The 21,908-nt window shown below is 41.8% G+C and overlaps 1 protein-coding gene across 7 annotated transcripts in view; it reads right to left on the reverse strand.

The window, feature by feature from the left end:
- Positions 1–4,342: 4,342 nt before the first annotated feature.
- Positions 4,343–21,908, reverse strand: part of FHIT (fragile histidine triad diadenosine triphosphatase) — a 1,358,981-nt gene continuing 1,341,415 nt past the window's right edge. For all 7 annotated transcript variants that reach the window (XM_087431269.1, XM_087431270.1, XM_087431266.1 and 4 more), the window contains one exon: positions 4,343–4,649. The gene's annotated coding sequence lies outside the window, so the exon portion shown is untranslated. The remainder of the gene's footprint in view (positions 4,650–21,908) is intronic.

Raw genomic sequence — 21,908 nt, forward strand, 5'->3', positions numbered from 1 at the left:
GGGATAGGGAGATGTTCACCTCAGGCTAAGGTGACTGGACAGAATGCTCAGAGACCAAAATGCTGCTATATTGTCGAAAAGCGAGAGGACAGTAGAGCTTTTCCAGGGTGAAATACAGAGTACAGGGAAGCCTCAGTCACTCTCAGAGAGCCCCCTCCAGGATGGACACACAGAGGGTACTTAGTAAATGCTCATTAAATTGACAAAGATTGAACTTTAGTGGCCTAGGTTGAGTTTCTCCAGCTAATTTTGATCCTGAGAAAGTAGGTTTTTTTTTTTTTATAATTTTATTTATTTATTTTTTCCCCCAAAGCCCCAGTAGATAGTTGTATGTCATAGCTGCACATCTTTCCAGTTGCTGTATGTGGGACGCAGCCCCAACGTGGCCGGAGAACGGCGCGTGGGTGCGCGTCCGGGATCCGAACCCCAGCCACCAGCAGCAGAGCGCACGCACTTAACCGCCAAGCCACGGTGCCGGCCCAGAAAGTAGGTATGTTTATTGAGTCTGGTCTGTAGAGAAAACCAGGAGTTAGCCCATTGAGCATCCACTGTGCCCTCTCGTCCTACCTTCTGAGAAACAGCAGGGCTTAGGGGAGAGAGCCCCAGGCTTCAGAACACAGACATGTGTTCTTACTAATGTGTGACCTTAAGACAAATCACAACCTCTCTAAACTTCAGTTTCCTCATCTACAGAAGGAGGACAATAGTTACTTCCAGATGTTTTTGCTCAGCACTATAGCCCTGGAACCTAGTACATACAATACTTGGCACACAATAGGTGTTGAATAAATATTTGTTAGATAAAATAAAAAGGAAGGGAGAAAGGAAAGAAGGAATATTGGTTGATTTTTGTGAGGCTTATATGAAATAATGCTTTGAAAACGCCTAGCATAATGCTTGGTACAAAGATATTCTGTGAATATTGTCTATCATCATGATGATGAAGAGGAGAAGGAGGAGGAAGAAGGAGAAGGGATTCAGAAAAAAATCTTCTAGGTGCCTAGATTTGGGCCTATATTCTTGCTGAAACTAGCCCTGCTTTTCCCATTCCTCTTCCCTCTGCAATCCATGGTGACTCCACTTTCCAGCTACACCTTAGGGGCCACCTCACTTTAGGCTGCTTTCCTACTGGACCATAGCGTTCCAGTAGATGCATAGTGGGTGACGAAGGTGTTTTCAGAACTGCAGTGAGCTGCAAGCATGTGACCGTGCTTGAGGGCTGTTGGTGGAGTGTTTCCAAGTAAGACTGACCCGTTTTCAATCCGTATAATTAAGTAATTACATGCTAATTATTTTATGTTGTTTTATTTCTCGGATAGGTAATCATTAACCTTTTGGTTAACACATTTGCCTCACAGTCATAGTAAGCATTTTTAGTAACACCCTTCCCATATGTTATTAAGTTATAGAAATGCCATTAGTTGCCTTCATTTACATGATTAAAGGGATGCTTTCACCTTGAGAATGTCTGGATATTCCCTGCCTTTCCTTAACTATACCTCCCCCTTTCCCTTTGAACATCAGTACAAAGACCAACCTGCCAACTCAACAGACAGTTCAGGAGAAACTGGGAGTGGTATTTATTAAATTTGCTGAGAGTCCTTGGTTGTCAATTCTTTTCCAAAGAGCACAGATTTGGGGACTCATATCCAAGTTGATCTCAGATCCACCTATTATCAACTTTGTGACTTTGAGCAAGTTACCTAACCTTTCTGAGCCTAAATTTCTATATATATATTATAGAGATATCTTGAGTGGATTAAATAAAATAACATTTGCAAATGTATCTACAATAAATATACAACAAAAGTTGGTCTCCTTTCACCAGCATGTTGGGCAGGTACACTCAACAGATACAGACCATTGGAAGAAGTAAGTCCATGCCCAGACCTTAGTTTCAAGCTTGGATACAGAGAATGGTGGATGGGGAGAGGTTTCTGTTCAATGAGACACACAGCTCCTTCTCACCAACTGGAATAATTGATGGAGTTTGAGAAGTATTGTTCTAGAACTTTGGGTCAGCTGTGGTGAAGACAATCATGGCGAAAGGTCCTTTCAAGCTCCTTGCCAAAAATAGAGTATCATTCTCTTCCACCATTTGGATTTTGATTGCAGGTGGAACAATAAAGATAAGGAATGGGCCTTGAGTTTGAAAAGTGAGTATAATTTTCAAGATCAACAGAAGACAACTTCCTCCAGAATGTTGTCAATAGAGAGAGTGGCTGCTGTGCTGTTTTTGTCTGACAAGCACAATAGTAGAAATGGACCCCTATATACACACAGTTATCTATTTTTTTACCATAAAATTATCAACTCTCTAGTTCTTGAGCAAAATAGAAACAATGTAGTGTGTATTTGTCCCCAGGAAGAAATCAGAGAGAAAAAGACAGCTACTGCCGGGGACATTGTTCTGGCTTAAGCATCATTCTCCACTGCCTTTTGTATTTCTCAATGCAGACCAGACCCACTTTAGTAAATGGAGTAATAGTTGGTTTTTCCCATATTGGTATCAGTAAGCTTTGTTAGTTCTTGAAACATTTCTTAACAGGCACTGTAAATAGTCTTTGTTGGGTTATTATGCCTTCCAGCTAAGCATGGGCTCACAGGGCTGGCATGGAAGTAGAGCTTCAAGGCTGGCCTTCTGCATCTACAGCCTCCACAGCCTCCAAACCATGGCAGAGTTACAGGAAGACACTGACCTGAGGAAATCCACGGGAGGACAGGTGGAAATGAGGCTCCTGTAGAGTTTTAATTGCATAGACAAAATAGATAACAAAATTGCAGGTAGACTTGCAGTATTACTTAACTGTTTCATCAGTGACTAAGTGTTGGTTCACTTCCTTGATTGAAAGCCAATGAATGAAATGTGGAATTAGCCATGAAGGCAGGGACCAGGCCTTCTGGTGACATTTGCTATTAAAACTGAGATGGAATCAGTATTTGACCTGCTGGGATAAGAAGAATTGGTTTTTACAGGGCTCTTCTTTGGACCACAAATCAGCAACCCTTAAGCTGGGGGAAATTACCAGTACTTGCCATCTTCCGTCACTGGCATTTTATCTTCTGAACACATTCGGTTCAGATGGCAGTGCTTTTTACCTTCAGCTAAGAAAGAAGCATCCCAGACTAGGCTTAGGAACCAAAGGGGTTCGCAGTCTCAAGAAGGCATTGCCAATCATTGTCAATAAGTAGGGCTTTAGCAAAGACATAGAAGAAGATTTGAAACAAGATGCGATTTAGTCACCCTCAGTCTGTTGGCTTATACTGAATCAGAAACAAAGGCCAAATTTCCTAAGCCATGGGTTGAATGGTGACTCTCCCAAAAGATATATCCATGTCATTCCCTGGAACTGGTAAATTTTATCTTATATTGAAAAAGTGCCTTTGCAGGTATAATTAAGTTAATGATATTAAGATCTTGAGGACATCATTCTGGATTATCTGGATGGGTCCTAAATCCAATGACAAATGTTCTTATAAGAGATACACGGAGGATAGACACACAGAGAAGAGGAAGAATGTGAAGACAGAGGCAGAGATTGGAATGATGCCAAGGAACTCCAAGAATTGCCAGTAGCCACTAGCAGCGAGAAGAGACTTGCCTCCGGAGGGAGCATGGGCTTCCTGGATTCTGGACTTCTGGCCTCCAGAAGTGTAAGAGAACACATTTCTCTTGTTTTAAGTGCCCAGTTTGTGGTAATTTGTGTCAGCAGTCACAGGAAACTAACACACCATATGCTGGTTATGGTGTTGGGGTCAGGGAGAAGCCCATATGCCAAAAGAGATTCTCAAGGATTTCTTTTTGTGAAAAAGAAAAGTACTGCTTTTGGTTCTTTGTAGCAGTGATATTGATGTGTTTTATTTTTCTCTATGAACTCTAATCCCACCTTTTATTAACATAACAGAGGAAAGAAAGAGCCTACGTCTATCATCTTCCCTTAAAGAAACTGACTATTATGGCAAGGGGCCTGCTCCCCAAACCAATATTGAGAGCTTTTCCATTCCCTTTCCTTGCATTCCTACCACTCAAACAGCCCAGTCCCAGGTGTCCGATCACCACATTACATGTTTATTGGTTTCCTGAAGCTAATTTTGCCATCTTAAGCTCTTTTATCTCTGCCTCTCTGCACCCAAGGCAGGAGGAGAATATAATGGAGGAAAGGTGGTACATTTCTTGTTCTATTATCTTACCTACCAAAGTGGAAACTCTCTAAATCTTATCTCAGCCTTAACAAACCTTTGGTTAACAGGAGGCATAGTAGTTTTGAGAGATCAACTTCCTCAGTTGTACCTTTCAGAGGCCTCAAAATATAAATTTTTGAGTGAGCCAACACACAAGATAAATATTTTAACTACTATTTTATTTCCATCCAGGCCGAGGGACAATTTAGAAAAGGTTCTGTTCTAAGTACATAGCCAAGGAAGTGTGGAAGGGCTGTCGATGCCGTTGTTTTGAAGTTAGCCTGTCAGTCAACGTGATTGAAACATAACCCCGATGGCTTCCACAAGTGTAATAAAATGCTTCGCAAAAGGTTGCAGAATTGTAGGATGTAATAAAGTCTGCTTAGCTCCATTTCCAATGCCGCAGAGTACTAGAGAACGAGGCCCATTTCCTTATGCCTTGGGATTTGTTCGAGTTACTTTCATGCCTGGAAATGATAGAACATAAAAACAGACATTTAGATAGAACCAATAGCTTTCTTTGAGTCACGGCAATAAACAAAATGTAAGTTTGCTTACTGCTAATCTGTTAGATTGCCATTAACATTTTACAAGAAGCCAGATAGATGTGGGAAGATTATGTGAAACAGGTGGGTTCCAACCCCGCTGATGTCTGTACTCCCTGGACCCCCACATTTTCTATGGTTTCTACCCACAGCCCAGGCCCCCAAGGTCAGCTGCATGGTCTCTTAAGAATCTATTTCATGGACACAAGGATTACACAAAAATGAAGCCAATTCAGACCTTTATTAATCAAGTAAGAGCAGGTTCTCAAACACAGCCACTATCAGAATTACGTGGTGGGCTTGTTAAAGATACAGATTTCTCCAGTCTGTCCCCTACATTCTGACTTTGCAGGTCCAGAGGGAGGCCCAAGAGTCTGTGCTATTTTTTTTTTTTTTTTTTGGTGGGGAAGATCAGCCCTGAGCTAACATCTGCCAATCCTCCTCTTTTTGCTGAGGAAGACTGGCCCTGAGCTAACATCCGTGCCCATATTCCTCCACTTTATATGGGACGCCGCCACAGCATAGCTTGACAAGCAGTGCGTCTGTGTGTGCCCGGGATCCGAACCTGCGAACCCCAGGCCGCTGCAGCGGAGCTCACGCACTCAACTGCTTGCTCCAACGGGCCGGCCCCCAAGAGTCTGTGCTATTTAACAACCCATCCATATGAGTCTGAGGTGCCCAGCCCCTGGATTTGGGAATTAGTGAGCTAGTGTGTAGCAGGCAGAATCAGCTTTGCTTCAAGGCCAAGTTACCTTAAGGATTTGGGTTAGGCCTAAAACAAATAATTTCTACTCACAAAATAGGAAAGGTGGAAGGGGAGCCCATCAATCTTGTTTGGAAAGAAAAGAATGTTCCTAGCTCATAGAAATGCATTTCACAGCTCTGACACCCTCCCTCTACCCCAAAGGAGACTTGCTGGAGCCTTGGCTTCTGGGCCTTAATTGCTGGCATCAGTAACGCTGGTGTGATCAGGAATGGACTAGCTGAAGCTACTAGGTTGGAGGTCACTGGAAAGGGCAGACAGTTACAGGAAGTGAAAGTTAAATAGGAAAGAAAGATGAGAATCTTACAGATAAATTACATAAAATTTGGGGAAGATTGAAAGAAAGGGCGCTAGATGTTGGGGGCAGCTACCATGGGTGTGATATATGAAGAGATGTTGAGAAACATTCTTGGGAAGCACAAATGGACTTCCCTTTCAGTGTTTTCAAGAGACTCCAGTGAAGATTTACATTGCTTTTCACTTAGTGTTTGCTCTTTGTGGCTTTGAATGACAACAATGTGGACACATACATGGGAGGCTGAGGTGCAAAGACCCAGCTCTCTGCTGGATCCAGTGTGTCGTTCAAGGATATCCCCAGCATGGCCCATTCAACCTCCCCTGGGTGAGGACACACTGGCACACACCAGCCTCCGGTACATGGAGAGAGTTTTTAGTGAGTCTAGCACTACGCTGTTTCTACAAGTTCATAACAAGGTCAGAGAGCAAAGGTCAGGCAAGGCATCCCTTTGTAACTACATCTGGTCCCTTCTGGGATCCACAACACAGAAGCCTAATCAATTCTGCTTCAGCTTTCACATCCGAGCTCATGATCTACTCCCCCACAGGTCCACTGATGTCTGTAAGTGAGGATGGACAGTAGGGTATATGCAGCAGTCAATCCCCTCCCCAGAGAAAGGGGCTCATCTCATTCCTATGTGACACTGGGATCATCCCCTATTGTGCCCAGCACCACCCATCTTGTCTGGACATACAGGTCATCTTCTGATCATTCATCATTGCCCCTGTCCTTGAACAATTATTGACTTTGAGTCAGAGGTACCTGTGCAGGCCTGAAAATGGATGTGCCCTTTCTTTTCCTCTGCCTCGCCTGTCTAGGGCAGATTTATGTCCTAGAAGTTTCTCTCGGTTTTATTTTTGGTCTTTTGAACGTTGTGACCCCGCCTTATTTCCCGCACCCGCCCTTCTGGACCCCAGCCTTGTAATTTCTGAATCTCCGCGGATGCCTCTATCCATATCTATGCAGGCTTTCTGTCAGTCTACTCACAGTGCTTCTGCAATGCCTCCTTCACACAGCTTTGCCATCTAAACTGTCTGTCTAGCTTCTCAAGGCTCTGTCTTCAGCACTTTCTTTTTTTCCGACTAGCCAGGAAGCTTGTGGGAAGCATAATTGGCTTTGCATGCCAGAGCACAGTGAGTGAACATGTCGGGCTTTGAGGAGACTTGGGTCTGAAGTCCAGCCCCATCACTTACTAGCTGCGTGTCTCTGGGCAAGGTGACACACGCACAGTCAAGGTTGTGGAGGGAGCTGAGTGCGTTAGTACACGTAGAGCACCTAGAGTAGAACCTAGCACATTGTCAATACTCACAAATGTGAGCCTCTGTTATTGTCATTGTCATTATTTATTCTTTGTATTGCACTGCCAGCCAGGAACCACCAGGCAACCACCAAGCCCACAAGTGTCAAAGCAAGTGCAAGTCACTACTTGGCTACACAGGGAGAGATTCAGCCTCATTCTTGGGGAGGGTGCATGTGGCAACATAGTCATCTTCCCATCTTCTGGTTTGGTTTCATATACTATGTGCTCTTCTTCATGTCTCTAGATTCTTTTGATACACCTTCAGACAGTGGCTTTTTCCATGCTCTCTGGGCATATCCATAAATGTATGTATTGAGTGTGAGTACGGCTCTGAGGAGGGTGCAAAGAGGTGAGTGATTACATCCTCAAGGTGCTTCCAACCCCTTTGAGGAAACACTTCATACAGGGGGAGGCAAAGCAGTAGATAATCAGTGCCAGGCGAGCAGTCCACGAAATGTGGGCTTTTGGAGTTCCAAAAACAGAGAGCAGGAGCCCAGAAGGGCTGATCCCCATGAACGTGTGCTTTCCAAATATTTCTACATTCCTAATAGACACAGTGGCAGATGAACTGATTCGGTCCTCGTCCCCTGCAAGGCCATGCTTGAAAAATAACAGGTAGCGTTATGAAGCTCCTATCAGGGGTTTGTTTTGCACAGTAGGGAATGAAGGCAGAAGGGCAGCACCGTTGCTCTGAACAGTAGAAGAGATTTTTGGAGAGAGGAGCTTTGAATTTGGAAGGAAAATAAATATGTCTGATGGAGAAAGTTTAAATAAGTTTTCAGGAAGTTTGCCGTGTGGTGAGGGCTTGTCGTCTTCTTATTCCTTCTGTCTCTCCCAGAAACCTTCAGGAAAGTCTTTTAAGTCAACTTGCATTCTGTTGTCATGAGTCGGTGAGTACAGGGTGAAAGCACAGGTACCAAAGGTATCCTACTGGGATAAAAACTGGACCACGCTGACTTCTCCTTGAACATGCAGGTGTCATTAGGCTCTGTAAAGTTTTTTTCCACAAAAAGTGGGGCATAATCCTCTGTTTCCAACAGATCCAACCACCCTCTGAATGCATTCACAGCAGCATCTTTTTCCTAAGTGTGTCAATGAAGGAGGCTCCTACTTCTTACTGCATTCCTCCTACCCTCCGATAGCCCCAGAAAAGGAGGGTCTCTTCTGCTTTGAAGCTAAGAAAACACATCAGTGTCTCTCTCTCTTCTGTAGGGGAACCTGGACGAGAGCTGGCCACAGTCAATCTAACTTGATAGAGTGTAAAAGGACCATTTGGAACCACAAAAACTCAACACACCTTCCTTCTGTTTTTTCAAGGTAGTGTTTCTCAACTTGGCTTCTTATTGGAGTCACCCAAGGAGGTCTAAAAAATGCCATGCCTCCATCCCATCCCCAGAGATTCTGATCTAACTGGTCTAGCATGTGGCCTGGACCTCTGGAGGGGAATCATTGAGTGTGATGGTGAAGAGCTCCAAGCCTGTCCCCTTCTTGATCCACTTCCAAAGTGTGCTCCCAATAAAATGCTCCAAACGCCCCAAAGCAATTCAGATCCTGGAGACAGGTTTTAGTCGCAAATATTCAACTTCTGGTAAGGTTGTCTGTCTTCTGCACTCTTATCAGAACCACACAAATAGGACACGTGTTGTCCTTCAAAGGTAGTACTTCTTGCCCAGAAGGATGAATAAAATGACCTGTTTTGCATCCATACCAGGACTGACACAGAAATGGTTTTAAAACCCAGTAACCACACTCCCCAACAAAACAAAGTCTTGAGACACTCACATAAACTCCTTTGTAACAACTCCCTACTTTTAAAAGTAACTCTTAGTGGCTAGCAGGCTAGAGATATAGGCAGACAGGCACCGGAAGTCATTCTGCTCACACCAAAAACAAGGTGAGCAATTTTCTAAGGGCAGGCACCCTTGACCTCTGCTTTTCAGCCTTCCTTTTCTTAATAAACTGGTCTCAGAAGTTGGACCACAAAAGTCACTGGTGGCAATCTCTTACAGTAAGTGGGTAAAGGGGAAGCTAAGGGAGAAATGGCAGGGATCAGAGAGCCACTCTGATTAGCATCTCCGAGGCAATGCAATTATCTACCTTCTAGAGATAGAAAGGGTTACCCCCACATGCAGCCACCAGAAACCCAGTGGTGAGAGGCTGGACTTGAGAGAGCAGGGCAACTTCGCAGCAACTTTTCTAACTCAAGACTGTTCCTCTGTGGCATGTCCAACATGCTGATTACTAACAACTTCCTGCAATGAGAAGGTGTTAATTAACTTCCTGTTAAACAAGGTCCCTTTCCCAATCCTCCGCGTTTGCCTCCTTGAGGTCACAGAAAGCAGCTCTGGAAACTGTGTGGCCAGCGCCCCTCAGGAGGGGAGATACAGACCTCTGTTCTATGGCGAGGTTGGAGCTCACCCCGCAGCTATCTTTTATAGAGTAGCCATAGACTCAGCATTGTCAGTTTTCTCTTTGAAGGGATAAATCAAACAACAAGAACAGCAGACATGCAAGAAAGATGATGCCCAAGCTTGTAGCTGTGAGTGATTTACCGTGGCCCTGCAGGGCTTATCACATCCTTTATCCCACCGTGTCCTGGCAAATGAAACTACAGAGGTTTTGAGGCTTGGTAGTGGGAGTGAGGAGGCAGAACAGAGCAAACCCACCCCAGAAAACTCATGCTACTCCTTAGGCATTTTCTTATTGCCCACTCGAAGCCAGTAAGGCTTCTGTCCTGCATCTTGGTTCCATTTACATCCACTTCACTGTATCTGTGCCTAGCAAAGACTCTCCCTAAAAGGCTTTCTCTTTCTGATGGAGCTTATGAAGAACAGCCTTTATTTGTCTCTAAATCTTCAGCTGATATTACTTTTGCCTGAGACTCACTCGAAATGAAAAAGGATTACTTTATATTCACTTGTGTCTTTCATGAGAGAAACTAATTTTGAGAAAGAAAGTCCCTACAATGTGAAACACTTTCCCTTCCTTCAAACCCTCCAAAGGGGCAAAGGAAAAGCTAAAAGGCATACATGCTTTGTCATTTACTTTGTCTGACAGCTTCTTCTTATCGTGCTTTTGAGGGTGACCTTCCTCCAGCATATTCCCTCTCCCTAGTTGCACTCTCCTGTTATAATAGAATTTTAGAGCCAAGCATGGAGCGGGCTACCTTTGATAATTAATGCCTCTGCGAGTTTGCTGAGTGTGTTATTTAATTAATGGCACCTGTGTCTGGAGTGTGTACAACTTGGTAGTTGAATAAAAGCTGTATTTGCTGAGGGATTATAGACAAATACTCAAGGATCGTCACATTGAGAATTTGTCTGAGTTCAGCACATTTAACAGTCTAATGGAGTTGTTATATTTTTTTCCTCTCCATCATTTAAAAGATACTGAGGTTGATATAACTCTGTTCTTTTTGCCTTGTATGTGAGCTTACATTACAATCCAAAAAAATCCTTGGACTAATGGATAAAAGTCTATTACACAGAGCAGAGCCTTTTATCAAAAAGGAAAAGATGAAACCTTTAATAGTATATTTTAAGTATGAAATTGATGGTCAAATAAGTTATGGTTTACTTCAGTTACTCACCCATAAGCTACTCTGTGTTACATTCAAGTGCTACATGTGACCAAAAGATCAAGGGTAGAAAACTGGCAAGAAAACAGTTTAAGGCTATTGGGAATAGAGAGTATTTCACCTGACCCTGATTTCCTGAGATTCTAGTGCTTAGAATGAAATGCAGATTGCGAAAAGGCAAAGGTGAACATATCCCCTACCGAGGCATCAGCGATTCATATGGGAGATCTCTATGGATCTACCTCCAGTGTGTTCAGATAAAAACTGCAAATACGAAGAGTCCCATTTTAAGCCTGTATTGTCACTATGTGTACCTGGGCCAGTTATATCTGCTCTCTGGACCACAGTTTCTTCCTTAATAAAATAATAGGTTGCATTATATGCTCTTTAAAGTTCCTTCCGGACCAAAGATGCTCAGAATCTCTGATTTTTCCCAGTAGGGACAGGGAAGCTGACTGTTGCACTGATAGGAGAGAGAGCTGATTGCTCACTTTTGGGACTCAAGGGTTATTTTTTTCCAGGAAGAGAACTCTGAGGATATGCAGAGCCATATAAACGTGCAAGAGGACTAGAAGTCTCACCCATTCTCCAAAGCCCAGTCAGATGGTCCAGGGGACAAAGACTCGAGCCAGGGGCCTGCCTTCCTCCCTCCCAGTAGAGACCTCCCCACTCACGGCAGAAAGTGGAAACAGAGGCACGGGCTCAAAAAGCTCAACTGGAGAGAGGAGAGGGGCCCTGAAGGCTGTGCTCAGCTTCTTCTTCCTGGTGGGAAGGGAAAGCCATCTGTCCAGAGTGTCTATCAGTTAGCTCCTGTGCTAAGGGGTGCATGGCCTTACATATGGAAACCTCATTTAGTCCTCACTTCAGCTCCATGAAGTAAATATCATAACCCCAGTTTACAGCTGGGAGAAGGTCACACAGCAAGTGTAGGACTGGAGCCAGATCTGCTTAATTCTAGAGCTCAACCTCTTTCCACAACTACAATGTCCACTATAGTAGCCACTAGCCACATGTGGCTAACGAGCACTAAAAAATGTGATGATCTAAACTGAGATGTGCTGAAAGTGTAACATATCTACTGGGTTTTGAAGACTTACTCTTAAAAAAAGGATATAAAATATCTCAATAGTTTTTTGATTTATGTATTTGTATACTATAAAAATAGTATAAAATGTATCCAAATGATAATATTTGGAAACATTGCATTAAATCTAACATATTTTTAACATTAATTTAATCTGTCCTTAATGTGGCTACTAGAAAATTAAAACTGATATGTGTGGCTCACATTGCGTTTCTAATGGACAGTGCTGCTCTGTGACTATGGCTCGGGGCCCAGGCTCTGGAGGGAGTGCAGAGTGAAGCTGGCCCTGGTGGGGTCACTAGTGTCTAAGGGTGGGTATGTACACATGCACATGTGCAGAAGTATCAGGCGGCCCTTCTTGGAAGGCACCTGACCTGCCCTGGGCACCAGCACAACCTTCACTGGCAAGTGTCTGTACTCCAGTACAACAACTCTTTGTTTTCAGGCCCCAGCTGGTCACCCCAACACCTTTGTGCAAACCAGAATGAGCCTCTCTTCCTCCTAGAAGACACTGTGTTGTGCCAGGTCTGAGGCTTGGCCACTAGAGCAAGGGCTGGATTTCAGCCCCACTCCCTTCCATGGCCTGGCCTTTAGGCAGGACTGAGACTGTACAACCATACATGGGGGTCCTGACTCAGTTTATTTTTAAATATTAGAGGAACTCCGTTGTACCACTGATGGCAAAATAACATACAAATTTTAATAGACTATTTTGAATCTCAGACTTAATTTTTTTAATCATAAAGACAATATAACAACATTCCCAAATGTCTGAAGAGTTAATTTAGTATTTAAGAGCATGGGCTCTGAGTTCAAGTTAAGCCTGTGACTAATTCACTGTGTAACCTTGATCGAGTTACTTTGCCCATCTGTGCCTCAGTTCCATCATCTACAAAACAGGAAAATAATAGTATATACCTCAGAGAGCTGTTATAAGGACTCAAGATGAAAAGTAAGGCACTTAGCCTGGTACCTGGCCCAGAGAAAGGTCTAGACTGTAAAGAAATGTCAGTTCTTGTCAATCACTCATTCATTCAGCAAGTATTTTTGAGCATCCATGATGTGCCAGAAGCTATTCTAGGTGCTGGAGACACATGGCAAATGAAAGAGACAATGGCCCTGTGTTTGGACACTTACCTGCTAGTGGAGGATATAGACAGACAAACAAATAAATCTATAACATGATGGCAGGTGATGGTGAGTGCTATGAAGAAAAATAAAGCAAGTTTATAGGATAGAAGGAAACAGGGACACTACTTTAGGTTGGGTACTTGGAGAAGGCCTTTCTGAGCAGGTGACATTTGAATCAAATCCTGAATGGAGGGAGGAAGGGAGAGCATTTCAGGTAGAGAGGGACAAGAAGTGCCAGGGCCCAGAGGTGGGCCACGTTTGATGTGATCCAGTAACAGCAAGAAAGCAGGAAGGCCGGAAGAGAGTGTGGGGGAGAGTCATGGGAGATGAGACTGGATTTTATCGTAAGTCCTTTACTGTGGTCTACAAGGCCTCAGGTGATCAGGCCTCCAGTTTCCAAAGTGTGGAGGAGGGACATGATCTGGATTCTCATTTAAACGAATCACAATCTTAGCCCATTTCCTATTTTAATGTGTTCATTCTCTTGTATGACCTTGGGTGAGTTTGAGGGTATAAATGTGTACTTTTAAGAGTCATAGTCAAGAGTTGACGTATAATATTCTATATAAAGAAGTTATATTTTTAACTGCAGTATCATGAAAGCTTACCCAGAATGAAGCGAGTCCTTAGGTTTTGCTAAAAATGCTTGTCTTTTAAATTTTTGCACTACTTTTCATTTCCATTAAGTCTCATTCTTTTAAAAGATTAAAGAAATTAAAACTAACTGCACACGAGATCTTCTACCCTAAAAGAAATACCTGTCTCAATAGATAACAGATCCTTGAGAGGAGAGTAATAAAGCAAAACTTTGATAGGGGTGGCAAAGATAAATGCTGATTTACTACATGAGGCATATTCCTTGCTCCAAATTGGTAACTCTGGAATTTGCAGGAGCCACCGGAGAGACTGGATAAGAGAGGGGCAGTTCTAGAGTGACCCAGACCTCCACAGTGCCAAGACTGGCGTTCCGCCTGTTAGAAAGTTTCCCTTTCCTATAGCCATATCTCTGGGTATCATTTCTAATTAAAAACTGATTCAAGCAATATCATGGGCTTTCAATTCTTCAAAGCAATACCACAGTGCCAGTTTGCAGCCCACGTGCCCACAGATCTGAACTTTTCCTGGGCCTCATTGGAACAAGACGTGGAGCTTCAGCAGAGGAAAATTGCTAAGAACGTCTAATTACATTCAAAGCCAGTTTTGCCTGTCTTCCAGAAATGAAAATGATCTGCCCCTTTTTATAGACCTTCTTGACCTAAAGATATCTGCTGGCGGAAAGAGAATCCTCATTTGGGTTCTTTTAATGCTTTAATTATTACGTGATCTATCATCTTACACAGTGACTCGCGCACTTTGAAAAATCTCTTAAATACGCGTTCAAATTGATTGGCTAATCCTAGACGGTGGGGTGGCTCTTGGAGGGCATGTAATTGTGTGTGGGCATGGGGGGTTAGACACAATTGACACAAAGTCAACTACTTTACGGCGGGATAAGGTAGAGAAATCAATTTGGTCACAGGTACGGTTGACAGCGTACTGCAGACTCGCACAGAACTCAATTACAAGCTTAATTGTTCTTGAATCAGTCTTATTCCTTCCAATTCGCCATTAGCGCCTCTTGGGCAGGATGTGCTTCACTTACTGTGCCTCAGGCAGTGTTTGGCTCAAAGCAGGATCTCCACAAAAAGCTGGAGACTGAGTTCTAGAACCTCAAGCTTAAAACGGTCCTTCAGGAGGCAAGCCCTCTATGCTCATGTTGTAGCCAGGAATCTTGATGGCAAGTAAGGGAACCCCATTTCAAACGAGACTCTGGAGAAAAGCAACTTACTGACCTTTTAACTGTGAAGGATGGGGTGGACGTAGGAATTCAGCCTCTCTCTTTACTTTTTGTCTCCCTTCACTCTGGGGGCTTCTCCTGCATCAGACTTCTCCAAATGACAAACAGATGACTGCCAGGAACCTCAAGTCTACATCACCCCTGTCAAGGGCTTCCCTCTCTAGGTCCATACACCAAAGGTAGGGGAGAACTCTAACTGCCCAGCTGGAATCACATGCCCAGAACTGTGGCCTTTGGATGAGACCGGCAGCTCCAAATTCAAACGTCTGCTACACCCCATCCTATTTTCTGCTTGACTCTCTCAACAGTCTTCCAAATGTTTTGAAATCCAAGAGCTAATTGCAGACTCTCGGTAAAAACCCTCTATCTCTAGAGGAAGTCCTAACAGAGGTCTTGAAGGGAGCTTTTGGGAGTCCTTACTGATCCCAAGAATGCAACACCCAATGCATTATGGCCCAAGGTTGATTAGCTATGATGCACTCCTGTTCATCAAATGCACTGTTAGCTTTCAGGCAAACATTCAGTCCCTCACTGTGGCTGCATAGGAAAATGGGGGACAGCACTGTCTCTTTAGCAGGGTGGTTTTGACCCTGGATCAAGTGACCTATACAAAGCCACCAGCATGGGGATCACCAAATGCTGGCTCTTTTCCTGAAGTTAGAGAAGAAGTAAGAGTAAGCTCTTTCTTGGGCCCCAGCTTCATTATATAACTCCTGTCTTCAGTTAGCTCGAGTTTAAGCAGGGGAGGACCTTTCTAAACACAGATCCACCAATTTTAGTGTGATGCTAAGTGTGGGCTCCAGAGTCAGACTGCCTAGACTTGAACCCTGACTCTCCGCCTATAACCTGAGAATCCTTGGGCAAATCCCACAGCTGCCTTAAGCCTTAGTTTCCACATCTGAAAATCAGAACAGTACTAGAGTGTTGTGGGGCTTAGTTGAAATAAAGCCTGTAAAGTGCTTGGTATAACTTGCCCATAATAAGCTCTCTGTAAGTGGTATCATTAAGAATCATTAATAATAAAGCGACTTCTCTGTGGTGATCTCTGTTACTCAGTGCCTGAGATAATGATCTGGTTGGCCAGTGTGGCCTCTTAAAGTGAGGGAGGATGGCCAAGAGGAGGAGAATCGACTCTCTGATGTAGTAACAGAGTGTCTGTAAAGATTATATGCAGCCATTATTCTTTTTTGTTTGAACCTATTATGGAATAATTGAATATCCAGCCAGCAAATAGACCATACATGAAAGTCAATCTCTTCCTTCCTTTTCTTTTGTCCTTAATTTAAAATTTTTCATTTGATTTATTTTTAGTCCTTTTTATGGTGAAATATAATACATACAGAAAAGTGCAGAAGATATATATATGTGTGTGTGTGTATATGTATAGCTTACAGAATTAATATACAGCAAACACATATATCTAGCCACCACCCACTGCAAGGAATAGAACATTGCCAGCCCCCCTCCACCTTCCTGCCCCACATTCCCTTTCCCAATCCCAATGCCTTCTTGCCTCCCCCGCAAAGGTAACCATTGGGCTGATTTTATGATGATGGCTTTCCGTTATAATTTTACCCTCTAAATGTATGTATCTCTAACCACTATAATTTAGTTTTGCCTGTTTTGAACTTTACGTGAATGCAGTCACACAGTATGTATACTTTTGTGGTTTCTGTTGTTCCACATTCTTGCAAACACTTAATGTTGTCAGTCTTGTAAAATTCTGACTATTATGGTAGGTGTATAGTGATATTTCATTGTGATTTAAGTTTACATTTCCCTGATGACTAAAGATTATTATTGGCCATTTCGATACCTATTTTTCATGAAGTGCTTGTTCAGATCCTTTTGTATATTCTATTGGGCTGTTGACTTTTTCTTATTGATCTGTAAGGTTTTTTCTTTTCCTTTAAAAAAATTATCTTTTGGATATTGGTCCTTTGTTGGTTACATATGTGGTAAATACCTTTTCCCTTCTATGTCTTGACTTTTCTCTTTCTTAATGGTGTCTTTTGATAAACAGAATTTCTTAATTTGAATGTAGTCTGATTTATCAATCTTTTTTTATAGTAATGCTTTTTGTGTCCTATTTAAAAAGTGTTTCCCTATAGCCATATCATGAAGATATTCTCCTATGTTCTAAAAACTTTATTATTTTTCACTTCACATTTTGAATTATAATCCACCTGGAATTGACTTTTGCATATGGTGTGAGGTAGGGTATAGTTTCATTAGTTTTCTACATGAATATCCAATTTTCCTAGAACCATTTATTGAAAATGTTTTCCTTTCCCCACAGCTCTGTGATGTCCTTTTTATCATAGATCAAGTGTTCACATATGCCAAGATCTGTTTCTGGGCTTTTTCTTTTGTTCCATCAGTCAATTTATTCTCGTACCAATACCATGCTCTCTTAACTTTTGTTGCCTTGTAGTAAGTCAATATCCTATAGAGTAAGTGCTCCTATGCTTCTATTTTGTTCTTTTAATAATCTCTGGCTACTTTTTCATAAGCATATTAGAATCAACTTGTCAATTTTCATCAAAAAAAACACACATACTCCCAAAAAAATACTATGGGAATTTTGATCTGAGTTGCATTGAATTTATAGGTCAATTTGAGAAGAATTGAGTCTTTATAAAATTGAGTCATTCATTTCTTCCTTCATTTAATTCCTCTTTAATGCCTTTAATAACATTTTATAGCTTTCTGTCTGGAAGCATACATATCTTTAATTATTCCTAGGCATTTGATTTCTGATGTTAGTATAAGCTAACTTTAATTTTTTTTTATTTTCTAACTGTGTGGCTGTTATGGACTAAATGTCTGTATCTCCGCAAAGTTCATATGTTGAACCCCTAATCCCCAATGTGATAGTAATAGAAGGTGGTGCCTTTGGGAGGTAATTAGGTTTAGATGAGGTCATGAGGGTAGAGCCCCCATGATGGGATTAGTGTCCTTAAAAGTAGAGGGAGACTAAAGATCACTTTCCTCCATGTGAGGGCACAGTGAGGAGGAGGCTGTCTACAAGCTAGGAAGAGGGCTCTCACCAGAACCTAATCAGGCACCCTGATCTGAACAGAAATAAATTTCTGTTGTTTAAGCCACCCAGTCTATGGTATTTTGTTATGGCAGCCCCAGATGACTAAGACAGTGGCTGATATAGAGAAATTCAAAATTTATGTATATTGATCTTATATTCAGAGGCCTTGCTAAGTTTACTGATTAATTCTAATTGTTTCTCAGTAGATTCTTTTGTGTTTTCTGCATACATCATATTGTCTACAAATAATGACCATTTTATTCCATCCTTTCTAATCCTCCTACCTTTTACTTATTGTTCTTGCCTTACTACACTAGGTAGGACCTTGAGTACTTTGTGCAATATCAAGGCTAATCGTGTATTTTCTTATCTCATTTACAACCTCAGATGAATAGTATTCAACATTTTACTCTTAAGTATAAATTCTCTTCTAGTTCTAGTTTTCCTACGATTTGTATATTTATTAAGTTGGACGTTGAATTTGATCAACACTTTTTCTTTTTGCATCTATGACATAATCCTGTCATTTTCTCCTTTGTTAGTCCAGTGAAAGACATTACTTGATAGTCTAACATGAAACCAACGTTGCTTTGGTCATAACGTATTATCCTTTTCATAGGTTGTGCATACACACACAAACACACACACAGTTAATCTATCTGATATCTATTAGGACTTTGGCATCTGTATTCCCAAGTGCAATTAGTCTGTAGATTCCCTTTCTGTTATGTTCTTGTCATGTTCATGTGCAAGGCAACCCTTATTAAGAATAACATTGGGGCCGGCCCGGTGGCGCAAGTGGTTAAGTGCGCGTGCTCTCCTGCGGCGGCCCGGGGTTCGCCGGTTCAGATCCCGGGCACGCACCAACGCACCGCTTGTCAAGCCATGCTGTGGCAGTGTCCCATATAAAGTAGAGGAAGATGGGCACGGATGTTAGCCCAGGGCCAGTCTTCCTCAGCAAAAAGAGGAGGATTGGCAGATGTTAGCTCAGGGCCGATCTTCCTTAAAAAAAAGAAAAAAAGAATAACATTAATTCTTAATAATATTCTTGTTTCTTTCTTAATTGTGTGGTAGAATTCACCACTAAAGCTACCTGGGCCTGACATTTTCTTTGTGGGTAGGGCTTTAATTCAGCTTTGACTTTTTTTAATAGCTATCAAATTATTAATATTTTCTTTTTCACTTTGTATAAGTTTGTATAAACTGTATTTTTTCTAGAAACTTACTGTAATCCAAATTTAAAAATTTATTGGTCTATAATTATTCATTATACACTCTTGTCCTTTTGTAATGACTGCAATATTCAGAAAGATGTTTAGCACATTAACTTTCAGCTTTTATTTTCTTCCAATAAATGCATATGTCATAATTAAAAGTAAATTATCTCTAAACATACCTTTTTTAGTTTTTGTCATTCAGTTCAAAATAGTTTCTAATTTCCCCTTGATTTCTTCTTTAGAATTCCTTTAGTATGAGTCTGCTGGTGATGAATTTCTCTCAGCTTTTGTCAGAAAATGTGTTTATTTCACTTTCATTCTATAAGAGTATGTTAACAGGTATGGAGTCTAGGTTGGCAGTTATTTTCTTTCAGCTTTTTAGAGATGCTATTCCATGGTCTTCTGATTTTGTTTTTTATTGCCTTTGGTCTAATTATTACTCCCTTTTTCTTCACTATTAAATCTAGCAACTCACAATTTGATTTTCTGCAGTTTCATCATGATGTGCCTTGGTGTGGATTCTACACTCCCCACTATGGGTTTGGTGTGTTCTTGAATTTCTGAATTGGTGGCTTTTGGCAGTTTAAAAAGACTCTCAGTCATTATCTCTTTAAATATAGCTTCCACTGAAACTGTGTTTTGGAATTGTGAATAAATACCTACTAGACTTTCTCATTATATTCCATGTCTTTGCCCTTTCTTCTACTTTTTTCCCACTCTCATCTCTTTATGGTTCATTCTGGATATTTTCACACAGCTCATCCTTAAGTTCACTAATTCTCTTTTTGGCTATGCAAAGTGTGCTGCCAAATTCATTCATGGGGTCATTGTATTTTTCAGTTCTAGAATTTCTATTTGGTTCTTCTTCTTCTTCTTTTTTTTTTTTGCTGAGGAAAATTAGCTCTGAGCTAACATCTGTTGCCAATCTTCCTTGTTTTTGGCTTGAGGAAGATTAGCCCTGAGCTAACAGCTGTGCCAATCGTCCTCTACTTTATACGTGGGTCACTGCAACAGAGTGGCTGACAAGTGGTGCGGGTCTGTGCCTGGGATCTGAACCTGCAAACTCAGGGCGCTGAAGCAGAACATGCTGAACATAACCACTATGCCACAGGGCCAGCCCCCCTATTTGGTTCTTTTTCACAACATCTCTGTCTTTTTTAGAATTTCCAGCTCTCTGCTGAAATTGTTTTTTAATCTTGTCGTTTCTATCCATAAACAAAGTAAATATATATTTTTTTAATGGCTATGTCTGATAATTCCAGTTTTAGCTACCCTGTGATCCTAATCTTATTTGTATTATCCTGCTTTTTCAAATGCTCTGTGTGCATGTGTGCGTGTGCATGTGTGTGTGTATACGCACTCACATATTGGGTGTTCTAATTGAAAAAAAATTATTTGTAGAAACAATTTAAGATCTTGGATGGTATTATTTTCTTCCAGAGATAATTTTTCTTTGCTTCTCCCAGGAACCTAATGGGACTAGTAATTTGGGATCATCTCGATTCAATTTCTAGGACCGAGACTTTCTCAACCACCTAGATGATTTGAAATTGGGCTGCAGTTTGTACCAGGGCTGGTTTACGTCTGGCTCACTCTTTTTCCAGTGGCACCACTCTCCCAGATCTTTGAATTCCCAGCCAGGTATAGAGGTTAGAAAGGACTCTACTGTTGGCACCAGCTTTTACTGCTCTGGCTCCAGCTGCTTTTCCAACCCTCACCAATGCCCTCAGGGGCAAAGCAACCTCAAATGCTGGCGCGTCTGTCTGCATTTCTGTCTTCTCTTGGATCTCGACCCTGTAATCTTTTGCTACCTTGTTTCTTTTAACAGATATTTTCTTATAATATGTACGGTTTTTCTAGTTGAACACAGTGGGAGGTTTGAGTCAAATTAATTGGCCTGTTAGTAATAGAAGTCACTCTTTTTCTTTTCATTTTTGGTGGTCTGAAAACATTCTGCTCTACGGATTTTATTCTTTAATTACTGTTTAAACTAATTTCTCATAACCTAAACATTTCCATAATTTATCGTCTTTAAAATATAATAGAAATCATAGGGAAAATAATGAATCTACATATTGGCATAGCCAGTGGACTCTCACAGTCTCCAATGCTTATCACTCATGATAAATTGGAAGTAGGATAACACACTAAAGTTCTTTTGGATCTTCAGAGAAGTATTAAAACCAGAAGGAGCACAATTTACAGCTGCTTTTGCTAGTGTATCCTGCATTGATTGGTTGAGTACCTACAAGATAATGGAGCACTTACTATATAAGAGGTGGCTGAGGGACATTTTAGGCATAGGATGGAGTGAATTACACAAATATGAGCTATTATTAATTGATGAGTCGGGCCGGCCCCGTGGCTTAGCGGTTAAGTGCGTGCTCTCCGCTACTGGCGGCCCGGGTTCGGATCCCGGGCGCGCACAGACGCACCGCATCTCTGGCCATGCTGAGGCTGCGTCCCACGTACAGCAACTAGAAGGATGTGCAACTATGACATACAACTGTCTACTGGGGCTTTGGGGAAAAAAAGGAGGAAGATTGGCAATAGATGTTAGCTCAGAGCCGGTCTTCCTCAGCAAAAAGAAGAGGATTAGCACGATGTTAGCTCAGGGCTGATCTTCCTCACACACACACACAAAAATTAATTGATGAGTCAACAATTATTAATGTGAATTTTCATAGCCTTTTTCATATTAACCTCCCCTGACCTCTAGGGGAGAGTTTTTTTCCACCTTCGTTTCTGGCAGAGACAAAGACAAAATGAGAAAAGAGAAAAGAAAGGACCAACAGAGTGGAGAGAAGCAAGTAGAGAAAGAAAAATAAATCTTGGGAGTGGGTAGAAGTTTTTATAAGGTTTTTGCCGTACAAGAGTATGCAGATTGATGTGTGATACATTTCTGTATCCATTTCTGGAGATGAGATGAGG

Source organism: Ceratotherium simum, chromosome 5 (genome assembly GCF_057802395.1).
Source record: "Ceratotherium simum simum isolate JZ-2026a chromosome 5, ASM5780239v1, whole genome shotgun sequence".
Lineage (NCBI taxonomy): Eukaryota > Metazoa > Chordata > Mammalia > Perissodactyla > Rhinocerotidae > Ceratotherium > Ceratotherium simum.